Raw genomic sequence first — 13,815 nt, 5'->3', positions numbered from 1 at the left:
GGAACACTGAATTGTTTCAAATTAGAAAAGCTGTGGCCAGGGTTATATTCTTTCACCATACTTATTCAATCTGCATGTTAAGCAAATAATTTGAGAAGCTGGACTATATATGAAGAAGAATGCGGTATCAGGGTTAGTGGAAAACTCTTTAATAACTTGTGATATGCAGATGATACAAGCTTGCTTGCTGAACGCGAAGAGGACTTAAAATACTGATGTAAAATCAAAGACCACAGCCTTCTGTATAGGTTGCACTTCAATGTAAAGAAAGCAAAACTCCTCTCAACTGGACCAATCAATAATAACAAGATAAATGGAGAAAAGATTGAAGTTGTCAAAGACTTCATTTTGCTTGGATCCACCATCAACACTCATGGAAGCAGTAGTCAAGAAATTATATGACGTATTACCTTGGGCAAATCTGCTGTACAAGACCTCTTTAAAGTGTCCAAGAACAAAGATGTCAGTTTGAGGACAAAGGTGTGCCTGACCCAAACCATGGTATTTTCAAAGCATGTGAAAGGTAGACAATGAATAAGGAAGACTATAAAAAAATTAATGCATTTGAGCTATGATGTTGAAAAAGAATACCAAAAGTACCATGGACTTCCGGAAGAACCAAGAAATCTATGTTGAAAGAAGTACAATCAGAATCAGAATGCTCCTTACAAGCCATAATGGTCAGATTTTGTTTCTTATACTTTGGACATACTGTCAGAAGGGAGCAGTCACTGGAGAAGGACATTATGCTTTGTAAAGTGGGGGGTCCATGAAAAAAAGAGAAAGACCCCCCAATGAGATGGATTGGCACTGTGGCAGTAGCAATAGGCTCAAGTGTAGCAAGGGTTGTGAGATTGGTGCAGGAACCATCAGAGTTGTGTTCTGTTGTACATAAGGTCACTGAGAGTCAGTACCAACTCTACAGCACCTAATAGCAACAACAAAGACAACAGGAAAAAAGGGATGCTCCAAACTTGTTATTTTGTTTGTTTGTTTTTTGAGGCTGGCAAAACCTTGATAATAAACCAGAAAAGGATAGAATGAGAAAGAATTTTATAGAGATGCAAAAATCCCAGAAGATATTAGTAAGAACATAGTATGGTCAAACTGAGTTTTTTCTGGAATTCTAGAATGGTTTAGCAGAGAGAAATTATATGATCATCTCAATAAATGTCTTAAATGCATTTCATTAAATTCAACACATTCATGATTTTCTTTAAGAAATAAGCATTCCTAGCAAAATAAGAGGAAATGTATAACCTGACAGAATATTACCATTCAAAAACAGTTGTAAAAACTTTGGAAGTATTCTCTTAAAGTGTGAAACAAGACATATCTGCTATCAACACTTCTATTCAACATATTACAAGATAAGGAATAAGGATTGGGATTAATAAGAGCTAGTAAGTTTTATAATTAACAAGAAAGTATACATTTATAATAATAGTAATTGCAGAAAAATTAAATATCTGAGAATAAATCTTTTTTAAAACATACAAGAATTTTATGGAAAAAGGATAAAACTTAATTGAATCTAAAAGAAGACATAAACTAAAGGAAGGCTATGCCACTTTGATGGATTGGAAGACTGAGTATCTTAATTAAGTTTGTTCTTACCAAATTACTCTTTAAATTTATGTGATTCTAAACTAACCTGCTGTAGGATTGTTCATAGAACTTAACACTCTGTTTCCAGAATTTATTGAAAAAGTAAAAGGTCACTAATAGCCATAATCATTGGAGAAAGAAGGTGGAAGAGGAAGAGAAAGAATGCAGTGATCACAACTAGGTCTATCATGAAAGTCCCAAAGTCAACAGAAATGGGAAGCTTCCAAAACCAGATGGTCCAAGTATGTTTAACACAGAGGATGGTCAGTGAATCATTTGAGGAACTGAACTGATTTCACAAGCTTAGGCATTTCTACAGCACCTCTCCTTCCATCCCTTCCTCTGGATTTAAAAGAATAGCTGTATGGCACAAGCATTTTCCATGATAGATCAGTAAAAAGCTGTAGAGTAGGCACTACTATAGCCCTTGCTTCATGTAGTTCCACTAATAGAAACACTACAAATAGCAGTTGTGATAGAAAAACTCACAGGAATTGCTCATCTGCAGGACAAATGGCATTTTGGAAAAAGTGAAGAACCACTGTATTGTTGGAATCATGAATATAACACACAGCTATGTATCTTTTCAATCATTCTTCACTCATTCATTTGTTCTAAATCAGTATACAACTCTGAAGTTAACCAGAAATGATGTTTAGATTCCAAATATAGTGTCCCACTTTAATTGCCATGTTGGACTAGAGGCACCTGGCTTCAGAATTCTGACATGTAAACCTGCACAGGAGTCCTGGTGTAAGGCTGTAAGATAAGCACGTGACCTCAAGGTCAGTTTGAACCACAAGGTTGCAGTTCAAACTCACTAGCTGCTCCTCACAAACCCTACACAGGGTCCTTGTGAGTTGGAATACACTCTATGTCACTAACAACAACAACAACAACCCTGCACAGAGAACTGACCAGAACATTTCAACCCAGGAAAAAGCAATTATGATTGTTGCAGGAGGGGCTTGTAGTTGGTTTCAGGAATAAGCCAGTTGCTATCCGTTTACAAGAATGATCTACTTGTCTCTTTTGGTTTTAAAAACCCGTGTGTCCCCAACTGCTGTTCAAATCTAGAAGAGATATTCTAACAGGAAAGAGCATCATAAAATTCAAACACTACAATGAATTCTTTGTAGAATTTAGGGTATTTGGAATAATATGCAATAGCTTCAATGGTTGCAGCTGTTGCCAAAAATAGATCAGTGCTATTTGAATTCCAAAGAACTATTTTATAAGGGAAATAGAATGTATTGTAGCAGGGATTCTGAGTATAATCTTTTCTTTTAGCCTTGTAGTATATATTCTTAAAATTTCAAGCAGGGAAACCTGCTCTGGTTACCTTGGTGATAAACTGGGGATAAAAAATTACACATAATTGCTGCTGATGTCACTGCTGCCATATTGTTTCCAAGACTACAGATTGTCTCCAAATAATTGCAATGCTTTGTGCATTGAAAGCCCACTCTATTTGTAGCAAAAAGCTTGGTACTGCAGTTATTCTTTCTAAATCTGTCTAATAATCCATCAATAACCTCTCAGAGACTTTGGATAATTATGGAGATAAATAGGCTTTGAAAATGCTTCTATCTTGACCTATTGCAGAACACAAACAAAGCCTGAAAAATCTAACATCTAGAAAAGTTAGTTCCTATTATGATACATCAGAAAGTGTCCTTCTAAAGAGTTTTCCCCCAAAATGCTAGGGGAAACACTGAAAGTGCATTTGAAAGTGAAATGCCACTTCGCCTAGTATTTTATTTCAATACAAGCAAATTGTAGAAATATGTCAGTGGGTGTGTTCTGCCTGGAAAGTATCTGGGAAAATATCTAGCAAACTGTCAACAGTGGTACTTTCTAAGGGATGGGATAATGGCCAGTTTTCATTCTACTTAAGACATATGTTTGTGTAATATTTGAATTTGTGCCATTAGTATATATAACTTTTATAATCAGATGAAACAACGTAAGTTAAAACAAAAACTCCCCAGTCCTCATCAGTGCTATCCTGAAATTACCAGCCTAAGAGAAATGATTTTCTAAGTTGCATGAATAGCTGAAGCCATTTATGATGGGCACATTTTCCTAGGACTTCCTTTCATTTGTAAAATCAGTGCCCAGTGAATTCTTACAGCAATCACACTCAACCACAGTACGGTTATCCTTATGTAACTCACATGATGCAAAAATCAAGAATCTCTTTGAAACCCAGAAAGTGATATATTAATTTATAACCTTTTAATTTTCTTGCCAGACATATATGTTGACACCAAGATCTTGCCACAGGACAGCTGTGGCCAATGACAAGCACCATTAGCCTTTAGCTTCCTGGGAAATCCTATCTAAAGCATGTTGTTGTTGTTTAGTGCCCTCGAGTTGGTTCTGATTCATAGTGACCCTGCATATGGTTTCTGAGGAGTAGCTGGTGAGTATGAACCACTGATCTTTTGGTAAGCATCCTACAGTGCCACACCAGGACTCCATCTAAAGCATGTTGTTGTTATTGTTAAGTATCATCGAGTCAGTTCTGACTCATAATGACCCTTCATAGAGTTTCCAAGGAGTGGTGGGTGGGTTTGCACCATGGACCTTAAGATTAGCTATCCAGTGTTTATTCTACAACCAAACCAGGACTCCATCTAAAGGATTTATTGTTTATAGGTCAGTTCTGACTCATAGCAACCCTGTGTAGGGTTTCCACCAGCCTTGTGGTTAGCAGTCTGGTACTGCTCTTATAGCACCATACCAGGACTCCCATCTAAAGCATTGTTGTTGTTGTTAAGTGCTTTTAAGTTGATTCCGACCCATAGCAACCTTGTATAGGGTTTCCAAGGAGCAGCTGGTAAGCTTGAACCACCGATCTTTGCAGTTCAAATAACTTTGCAGTCTGACGCATTAGCCATAGGGCCACACCATCTTAAGCTAGCATGCTCTAAAAACACACTAGCAATGATGCGATGAATAATAACAATCACTAGAACAAAATAGGTGAGCTTCCGAAGTCTCCAAACCTAAGGCCAAAGCCCAGGTACAGCCTAGTCTACTACTCAGAGGCTCCCTTGGCCAAGAAGAGATGAAGCAAGGCCTTCCCATTATCCCTTTCCAGGTGCTGCATGGTCCCGTGCTGCTTGTGACACCCAGCTTCCAGCACCGACCTTGTCAGCATGGAATTTTCCACCAGAGCAAAACAGAACTGGTACTCACTGCATCTTAGCCGTCCTTGCCTGCTCGAGCAGCTGGCTTTGAATAGTAATAATTTACCTTGGAGCCCATTTACTATGTAATGCATGAAGTGACCCTCATTTGGTGGTGGGGGAGGTCTCACTGAACAATCTTTACCTTATAGACTACAAAAGATCGAAACAGGAACCCAGAATGACGATCCAATTTTTTTTTAAATTACAAAGCAAACACGCAGCCCCTTTGATCACTGGATTCTGGTTCTTTTTCTATTGGTGAAATTTACATAGGAAATTGCTACTACAAAAAGGAATGGAGATCAAAGAAATGTGTTTATGAGAAAAGTAATGAATTTGTTATGCTGGGCAGGCATTACATTATGCACATGGAAGACTGAATACTAAATACAGGCAGTCCCTGATTATAAACAAGTTCCATTCCTAAATCTGCCATTATGTCAAATTTGTGTATAAGTCAGAATAGTTAGGTACAGTTTATATCTAACATCAGTTAGTCAAATGTTCATCTTAGTACACTAAATTATGTAGTGTGTTTTTCTATGCATACAAACATTTAATAAACACTTCTAGATACACTATAATGTAATATTACAGTAATAATAATATTTTTATGTACATCTCAATGTAACACCCATTTATTATTAAAAATCATTATATGTACCTCCAGTTTTTAATACAATAAACTTTACAGGTTATATGTAAAGTCAAACATTCACAACCCAGGAATTGTCTGTCCTAATACCTACCTTTATGATGGTCATCACTTTTAGCCCTAATAACAGTTTAATGATTTATTTTTGTGCCTCATACAATACACCAGATGTGCCTACCCACAAATTTACAACTGAATTACAGTAGTAAACTGTACAATTAAGCTACAGGGTTTGAATATGATATAAAATGTTTAGTCATTTCAGCAAAATAGAAGCTCTTAGATAATCAGTAAGCAAATGGGTGGTATTCGAGAAAGCTCTTTAGTGCATCATGAGACTAGAATGAATAAAGCTTGGGTTTTGTGAATACATAGTCTATAAATAACGAAGGGTCCATTCATATTGCTCCAAAGTTTTCCAAACAGCCTTTTTTTTTTTGCCATTTCAATGAACATACTAGAAATAATTTACTCAGGACTTGAATCCAAGGAAGTTTCCACATTACCCACTCTTACTTAGGCAAAAAGTCTTTCTATGGCGATGAGGATAGGTGAGGATAGGTGTATTACTTTTTTGCATCATTTCATTTGTCCAGAGTGGCAATCACTAACTACTCCAGGGACAAAATTCATAAATGATCTATGAACGACACCTTCTAGGAGATGACATTGGTGGACATGAAAAAATGCATAAGTGCCTCTCCAAGGTCCTCATTCTTCACAGAGAGGAAAATAACATGGATTTAGTACATTTCATAAAATTCTGCTGTTAAATAAATGATAGGAAATATTTAAAGGTCACAACCGTTATAACTGTATGTAGACGTGCTCAGAAGAAGGGAAATAAAGGTTATCTAAATTGGAGTCCTGGTGTGGTGCTGTGGGCTAATGCATCAGACTACAAAGTCGTTTGAACTTTGCAAGATCGGTGGTTCAAGCTCACCAGCTGCTCCTTAGAAACCCTATATAGGGTCGCTGTGGGTCGGAATCGACTCAACGCCACTTACCAACAACAAATTGAAAAGGAAAGAGCAAAACTATCGTTATTTGCATATGGCATGATCCTATACATTGGAAATCCCACAGACTCCACAAAAAAAGTTACTGGAACTAATAGAAGGACTTAGCAACGTGGCAGGGTACAACATTAACACACAAAGATCAGTTGGATTTCTCTAGACTAACAAGGGAAACTCTGAAGAAAAATCAGTGTCATTTACACTAACCCCCAAAGGAAAAGATACCTAGGGATAAACCTAACCAGGGACACGCAAGACTCATACAAAGGAAAACTAAAACTGACAGCCTTATCGCTCTCCCACAGAACAGCTTGTGGGTTTCAGCTCAACATCTCTGTTATTGTTAGGTGCCATCGAGTCGTTACTGACTCATAGCAACCCTATACACAACAGAATGAAACACTGCCCGATTCTGGGCCAACCTCACAATTGTTGCCATGCTTGAGCCCATTGATACTGTTGCTTTGACAATCCATCTCGCTAGTGGTCTTCTTCTTTTTCTCTGACCTTCCACCTTCCAAATTGTTGTTGTTGTTGTTAAGTACTGTTGAGTTGGTTCTGACCCCTAGCAACCCTGTATCAGGTTTCCAGGGAGCAGCTGGTGAGCTTGAACTGCCAACTTTGCAGTTCAAACAGCTTTGCAGTCTGGCACATTAACCCACAGCACCACACCAGTAGTGGTCACGAATCGGGCTGCAAACCTTAAGGTCAGCAGTTTGAAACTACCAGCTGTTCGGCGGGAGAAAGATGAGGCTTTCTGCTCCCATAAAGATTTACAGCCTTGGAAACTCTGTACAGGGTTGCTATGAGTCAGAACCGATTCCACGGCACATAACTACCACCACCACCTTACCAATCATGATATCCTTCTCCAGCGACTGGTCCCTCCTGATAATATGTCCTAAGTATGAGAGATGAAGTTTGGCCATCCTGGCCTCCACGGAGCACTCTGGCTGCACTTCTTCCAACACAGATCTGTTGGTTCTTTTGGCAGCCCATGGCACTTTCAATACTCTCCTCCAACACCATAACTCAAAAGCATCAATTCTTCTACGCGTATGTAAATACATGTTTGTGTGATATATATATATATATATATATATATATATATATAGAGAGAGAGAGAGAGAGAGAGAGAGAGAGAGAGAGAGAGAGAGAGAGAGAGAGAGAGAGAGAGCACTCTGGTAGTGTAGTGGTTATGAATCGGGCTGCGAACACGCAAGGTCAGCAGTTCGAAACTACCAGCTGTTCCGCAGGAGAAAGATGAGGCTTTCTGCTCCTGTAAAGATTTACAGCCTCGGAAACCCTGTACAGGGTCGCTATGAGTTGGATCCAACTCGACGGCACTTAACAACAACATAGATAAAAATAAAGCACATAGGGGGTCACAGTTACTAGAACTTTGAATATATAGAGACTTTCTAGACATATCCAAACAACTCATGGAATTGGTTACCTGGGTTGAAGGACTTAGGATCATAGTCTTATGGGATCACTTAGTCAATTGGCACAGTTGTTGTTGCTAATAGCCGTGGAGTCAATTCCAACTCATAGTGACTTTGTATAGAGCTTCTAAGGAATGACTGGTGAGCTTGAACTGCCAACCTTGTGGTTCAAACCCATGTTGCAGTCCAGCACATTAACCTACAAAGCCACACCAGGACTCCAAACATACTACATAAAGTTAATGTTCTACACTCCATAGTTTGGTGAATAGTGCTTGGTGTCTTAAAAGCTTATGTTATTGTTGTTAAGTGCTGTGGTGTCAGTTTCAACTCACAGGGACCCTGTATGGGATTTCCTAGGTTTTAAATCTTTTCCGGGAGCAGAAAGCCTCATCTTTTTCTTGCAGCCATCTAATAACACAACTATTGGTCTCTACTTGTACGAAGTAAAAGAGAATGAATGATCCAGGAAGAAACAAGTCCACTAAAAGTATACACAAACCATGGCTTCTTTCAACCTGAGACCAGAAGAATTAGATGATGCCTGTCTACCACTACTGAGAGTTTTGATCAGCAACACAATAGAAGGAAGCTCCTGGTTAGAATAGGAGGAAGACGTAGAACAAAACTCAAACTCATAAAAAAAAGACCAGATTAACTAGACTAATAGAGATTGGAGAAACCCCTGACACTATCACCCCTGAGATACTCTTCTAACCTAGATCTGAAACCAGTCCCAGAGGACAACATGCTGTCAAACAATAGATAGGATTATAACATTAACAATATAACCTGCAAGTAATATGTACATTACACCATTAACTGTATGAAACCAAATGATCAACCTTTACCCAAAAGCAAGGATGAGAAGGCAGGGAGGGGAAGGGAAGCTAGATCAAAACAAACAGAACAAACAGAATGAGAATCATGAGAATGCTGACACATTACAAAAGTCGTAACCAATGTCATGGAATAATTAGTACAAAAACTGTTAAATGGGAATTTTAATTTTTGTGTAAATCTCCACCTAAAATATTATAAAAGGAAAAAAAATTAAACAGAATTATTGTTGCTGTTTTAAGTTTCTCTTGAGTCGCTTCTGACTTATAGTGACCCTGTGTAGGGTTTCTGAGGCTGTAAATCTTTGTAGCAACAGAAAGCCTCATCTTTCTGTTTCAGAGTGGTTGCTGGATTTGAACTGCCAATCTTGTGGTTAGCTGTCCAGTGTTTATCCTACAAAACCATAGCACACCTAAACAGAGTTATATGACCCAGAGTTATATGATTTCTTTCCTAGGTATGTACCCATCAGAACTGAAAGCAGGTTCTTGAATCAAAACTTGCGTACCAGTGTTCATAGGTAAAAAGTGGAAACATTCCAAATGTCCATCAACTGATGAACAGTAAGATATGGCCTACCATACAATGGGATATCATTCTACAGGAGGAAAAGAGGGAATAAAGTTCTGATCCAGGCTATGACATGAATGGATGAACCTTGAAAACACTATGTTAAATGAAAGAAACCAGTCAGTAAAGACCACATATTATATGATTCCATTTATGTGGCATATGCAGAATAGCCCGTTTTCTAGAGACAGAAAAAAGAACTGTGGCCAGGGAAAGGGATATAGATGAGGAAGATTGACGGTGATAGCTAATGGGCACAGAATTCCTTTATGTGGTCATAAAATGTTCTAAAATTGTGGTGATAAATGCACCACATTGTGGACATACTAAAATCACAAAATGGTACACTTTTGATGGGTGAGCTCTATGATGTGTGAATTATAGCTCAATAAACCTGTTTTAAAATAATTTTAAAGAGGTGATCAAGTGAACAAATGTGGGAAAAAGTATAATCAAAGTATTTCAGAAAGTTAGTTAATGAAAATATTATGCAAGTACTTTTAAAAATCACTCAGAAGGTGTTTGTTTTTGTTTTGTTTTATCCCTGCATAAGCAAAGTATAACCCCAATGATTTAAGGTGAAAATGTTCCTTTCATCCATATGGAATGCCAAATGACTTGCTTTTCCCTTTTTTTTTTTCCCAGGTATTTGCTTTGTTTGTGTGTGTTTTCTCTTCGGCTTTTCCTTTGTTTGTTTTTTTGCATAAATTTTGCTGATTTTATTGGACTATGTGTCATATGGAGTCCTGGTGTGGCATTGTGGGTTAATACGCTGAACAAGTTCACCAGCCACTCCTTGGAAACCCTATACAGGGTTGCTATGAGTCAGAAGCAACTTGATAGCACTTAACAACAACAACACGTGTCATATTAAAAAAAAAAAAAAACATGAAAGAATTCCTTAATAAAGAAACATATATCCAAAATCAAAACAAAAGGCAGAAAACTTTTTCATGCCTTGAAAACTGGTCTTTCTTGCAAGTGACAGAGCTCTACTTTAAAAATATACTTCTTCTTAGGTGCTGTCAAGTCATTTCCAACTCATCATAACCTTATGCACAACAAAAAGAAAAACCACTCAGTCCTGTGCCATCCTCACAATCATTATGCTTAAGCCCATTACTGTTGCAACTGTGCCAATCCATCTCATTAGAGGGTTCCTTCTTTTTCACTGAACATTCACTTTACCAAACATGATGTCTCTCTCCAGGACTGGTCCCTCCAGATAATATGTCGGAAGTATGAGAAACAAAGTAAGATCATCGTGGCTTCTAAGGAGCACTCTGGATGTATTTACTCCAACCCAGATTTGTTTGTTCTTCTGGAAGTCCATGGTATTTTTAATATTCTTCTCTAGCACCACAACTCAAATACATCAGTTATTATACAGTCTTCTTTAGTCATTGTCCAACTGTCACATGCACTAAAATTACCATGGGTTGGGTAAGGCACACCTTAGTCTTCAAACTAACATCTTTGCTTTTCAACATTTTACAGAGGTCTTGTGCAGCAGATTTGCCTAATACAATAGATCACTTGATTTCTTGACTGCTGCTTCCATAAGTGTTGATGGTGGATCCAAGCAAAATGAAGTCTTTGATAACCTTAATCTACTCCATTTATCATGATGTTATGCATTGTTCCAGTGGTGAGGATTCTTGTTTTCTTTACATTGAGGTTCAACCCATACTGAAAGCTGAGGTCTTTGATCTTCATCAGTAAATATTTTAGATCCTCCTCACTTTCAACAAGCAAGGTGGTATCATCTGCATATCGCAGATTGTTAATAAGTCTTCCTCCAATCCTGATACTATGTCCTTCAGTGTCCCATTGTTCTGTTCAAACAACTGTTTCTTGGTCTATGTACAGGTTCTTCATGAGCACAATCAAGTGTTCCAGAATACTTATTCTCTGCAATGTTTCTATAGCTTGTCATGATCTACACAGTTGAAAGCCTTTGTATAGTCAATAAAGCACAGGTCTTTCTGGTATTCTTTACTTCCAGCCAAGATCCATCTGATGCCAGCAATGATATCCCTCATTCCATATCCTCTTTTGAATCTGGCTTAAACCTCTGGCAGTTCTCTGTCAATGTACTGCTGCAGCTGTTTTTGAATTTTCTTTAGCAAAATTTTACTTCCATGGGACATTAATGATATTATCTAATGATTTCCACATTCCATTTCATTACCTCTCTTTGGAACAGGCACAAATATGAATCTCTTCCAATCATAGGCTAGGTAGCTGCCTTTCAAATTTCTTGGCATAGATGATTGAGTGCCTCAGTTTGTTGAAAGATTTCAATTTGTATTCCATCTATTCCTGGAGACTTGTTCTTTGCCAATGCCTTCAATGCACCTTGGACTTCTTCCTTCAAGATCATTGGCTCTTGATCATATGCTACCTCTTGAAATGGTTGAACATCACCATTTCTCTTTGGTACAGTGACTCTGTATTTCTTCCATCTTCTTTTGATGCTTTCTGCATCATTCAGTATTTTGCCCATAGAGTCTTTCAGCATTGCAAGTCAAGACTTGAATTTTTTTTTCAGTTCCCTCAGTTTGAGAAATGCTAAGCATGTTCTTCCCTTTTGGTTTTCTAACTCCATGTCTTTGTACATTTCATTATAATATTTGATTTTGTTTTCTTGAGCTGCCCTTTGAAAATTTCTGTTCAGCTCTTTTACCTCCTCACTTCTTCCATATGTTTTAGCATCTCTGCGCTGGAGAATAAGTTACTAGTATTCAATTAATGTGTATGTTACTTGGCACAAACAGGAATAAGAAGTTCAAGAGGCTGTAGCTCCATGTCTTTCCAAAATAAAATTAATGCAACTACACTCCAAAAGGTTTTCTTATGCCCCTTGGTAGTCAACCTTCTCCCTCCACAATAATTCCCTAGGTGCTCTGACACATCCTAAATGCCCACTGTTGGTTTACTGGTTCAATATTTAATGAGTGCATACTAATATTAGTCTATATGGACCTAATGATACAAACAAAAGGCCCTTATGCCTTCCCAGAGAAAGCTCAGAGACATGCTAGTCAAAGTTCTTCTGGTTGTAAAGAACAGAAACTTGCTTAAAGTCACTTGAGTAACCCTCATTGCCATTGAGTGTTTCCCAGCTCAAAGCAATGCTCTCTAGGCTTTCTAAAGCTAAATCTTTACAGGAACAGACAGACTCATCTTTCTAGCTTGAGTAAAGGGTGTTTTATTTAAGAATACAGCACACCTACAAATCTGAGAATAAGAAATTACGTACAGATAGCCCTTGAGTCAACCAGCTAGGAACAAGAAAGGCATGGAATTTGGATATCTCTGGACCATATTATCTCACCAAACCATAAAAACAGCTTTATGTTTTCTCTCTGTGTGTCTGTCGCCTTCTCTTCTAGCTTCCTCTGTTTAGTCATCTTGTTATAGGTCCAAGATGGCTATCTCTAGCTGAACACTTTCCAACCTTTCAGTTCCTGTACGTTCTACAAATTGCAATGATTTTCTGTGTCTCTTAGTTTAAAATTCCAAGAAAAGACATCTGATTGGTCCAGCAACACAACCTATGGTATCCCTACACTCTTGTCCCACTTGGAGTTGGCTTCTTATTTACCAGTTTACCACTTAGGAATCTTGTAGCATAGTGGTTACAAATTGGGCTGTGAACCTCATGGTCAGCCATTCAAAACTACCAGCTGTTCCACTGGAGGAAGATGAGGCTTTCTGCTCCCATAAAGATTTACAGCCTCAGAAACCCTGTACAGAGTTGCTATGAATCAGAACTGACTCCATGGCACATCACAACAACAACATAGGAATCTAAAAGTCATTTTGAACCTCAGAATCCCTTATTCTAGGAATAAGATTGTCATGAGGAAAAGTACTTATTAGATCAACAAACATTATGCAAAATAGACACACCAGAGTTCAGTTCTTCTTGATGTGTTTGTAGAAGGTTCCAGAAAACAGGTGCCATAGGAACTGGGTCTGAAGGATGGTAACCAAGGTAGGCGATGGCAGGGACCAAGGGGAATGTGGAAGATGGAGTATGTGAGAGCAGGAGAAGAGAGCATTCCAGACTAAAGATATAGTTTGTGGTAAAAAGTAAGGAACCAAGAAAGAACATTCCTCTTTAAGGAGTTTAACTTGATTTCAGGGAAGTGCAGGGTGTACTTTGAGCACTGTCAAAAGACAGTAAGTAAAAATCAAAGTTATATTCTCTGGAAAGCAATATGGCGTTTCCTCAGAAAGTTGAAAATAGAAATACCTTATGATCCAGCAATTCTTCTACTTGGTATTTACCCACAAGAAAAAAGAGTCACAATCCGAGAAGATACATGCACACCAATGTTCATAGCAGCACTATTTACAATAGCAAAAAGATGAAGGCAGCCAAAGTGCCCATCAACTGAAGAATGGATAAACAAACTGTGGTACATACACACAATGGAATACTATGCTACCTTGAAGAACAACAAGGAAGCTGC

The sequence above is a fragment of the Chrysochloris asiatica genome, unplaced genomic scaffold (assembly GCF_000296735.1).
Source record: "Chrysochloris asiatica unplaced genomic scaffold, ChrAsi1.0 scaffold00099, whole genome shotgun sequence".
Classification (NCBI taxonomy): Eukaryota; Metazoa; Chordata; class Mammalia; order Afrosoricida; family Chrysochloridae; genus Chrysochloris; species Chrysochloris asiatica.
This window is presented reverse-complemented; position numbering follows the sequence as displayed.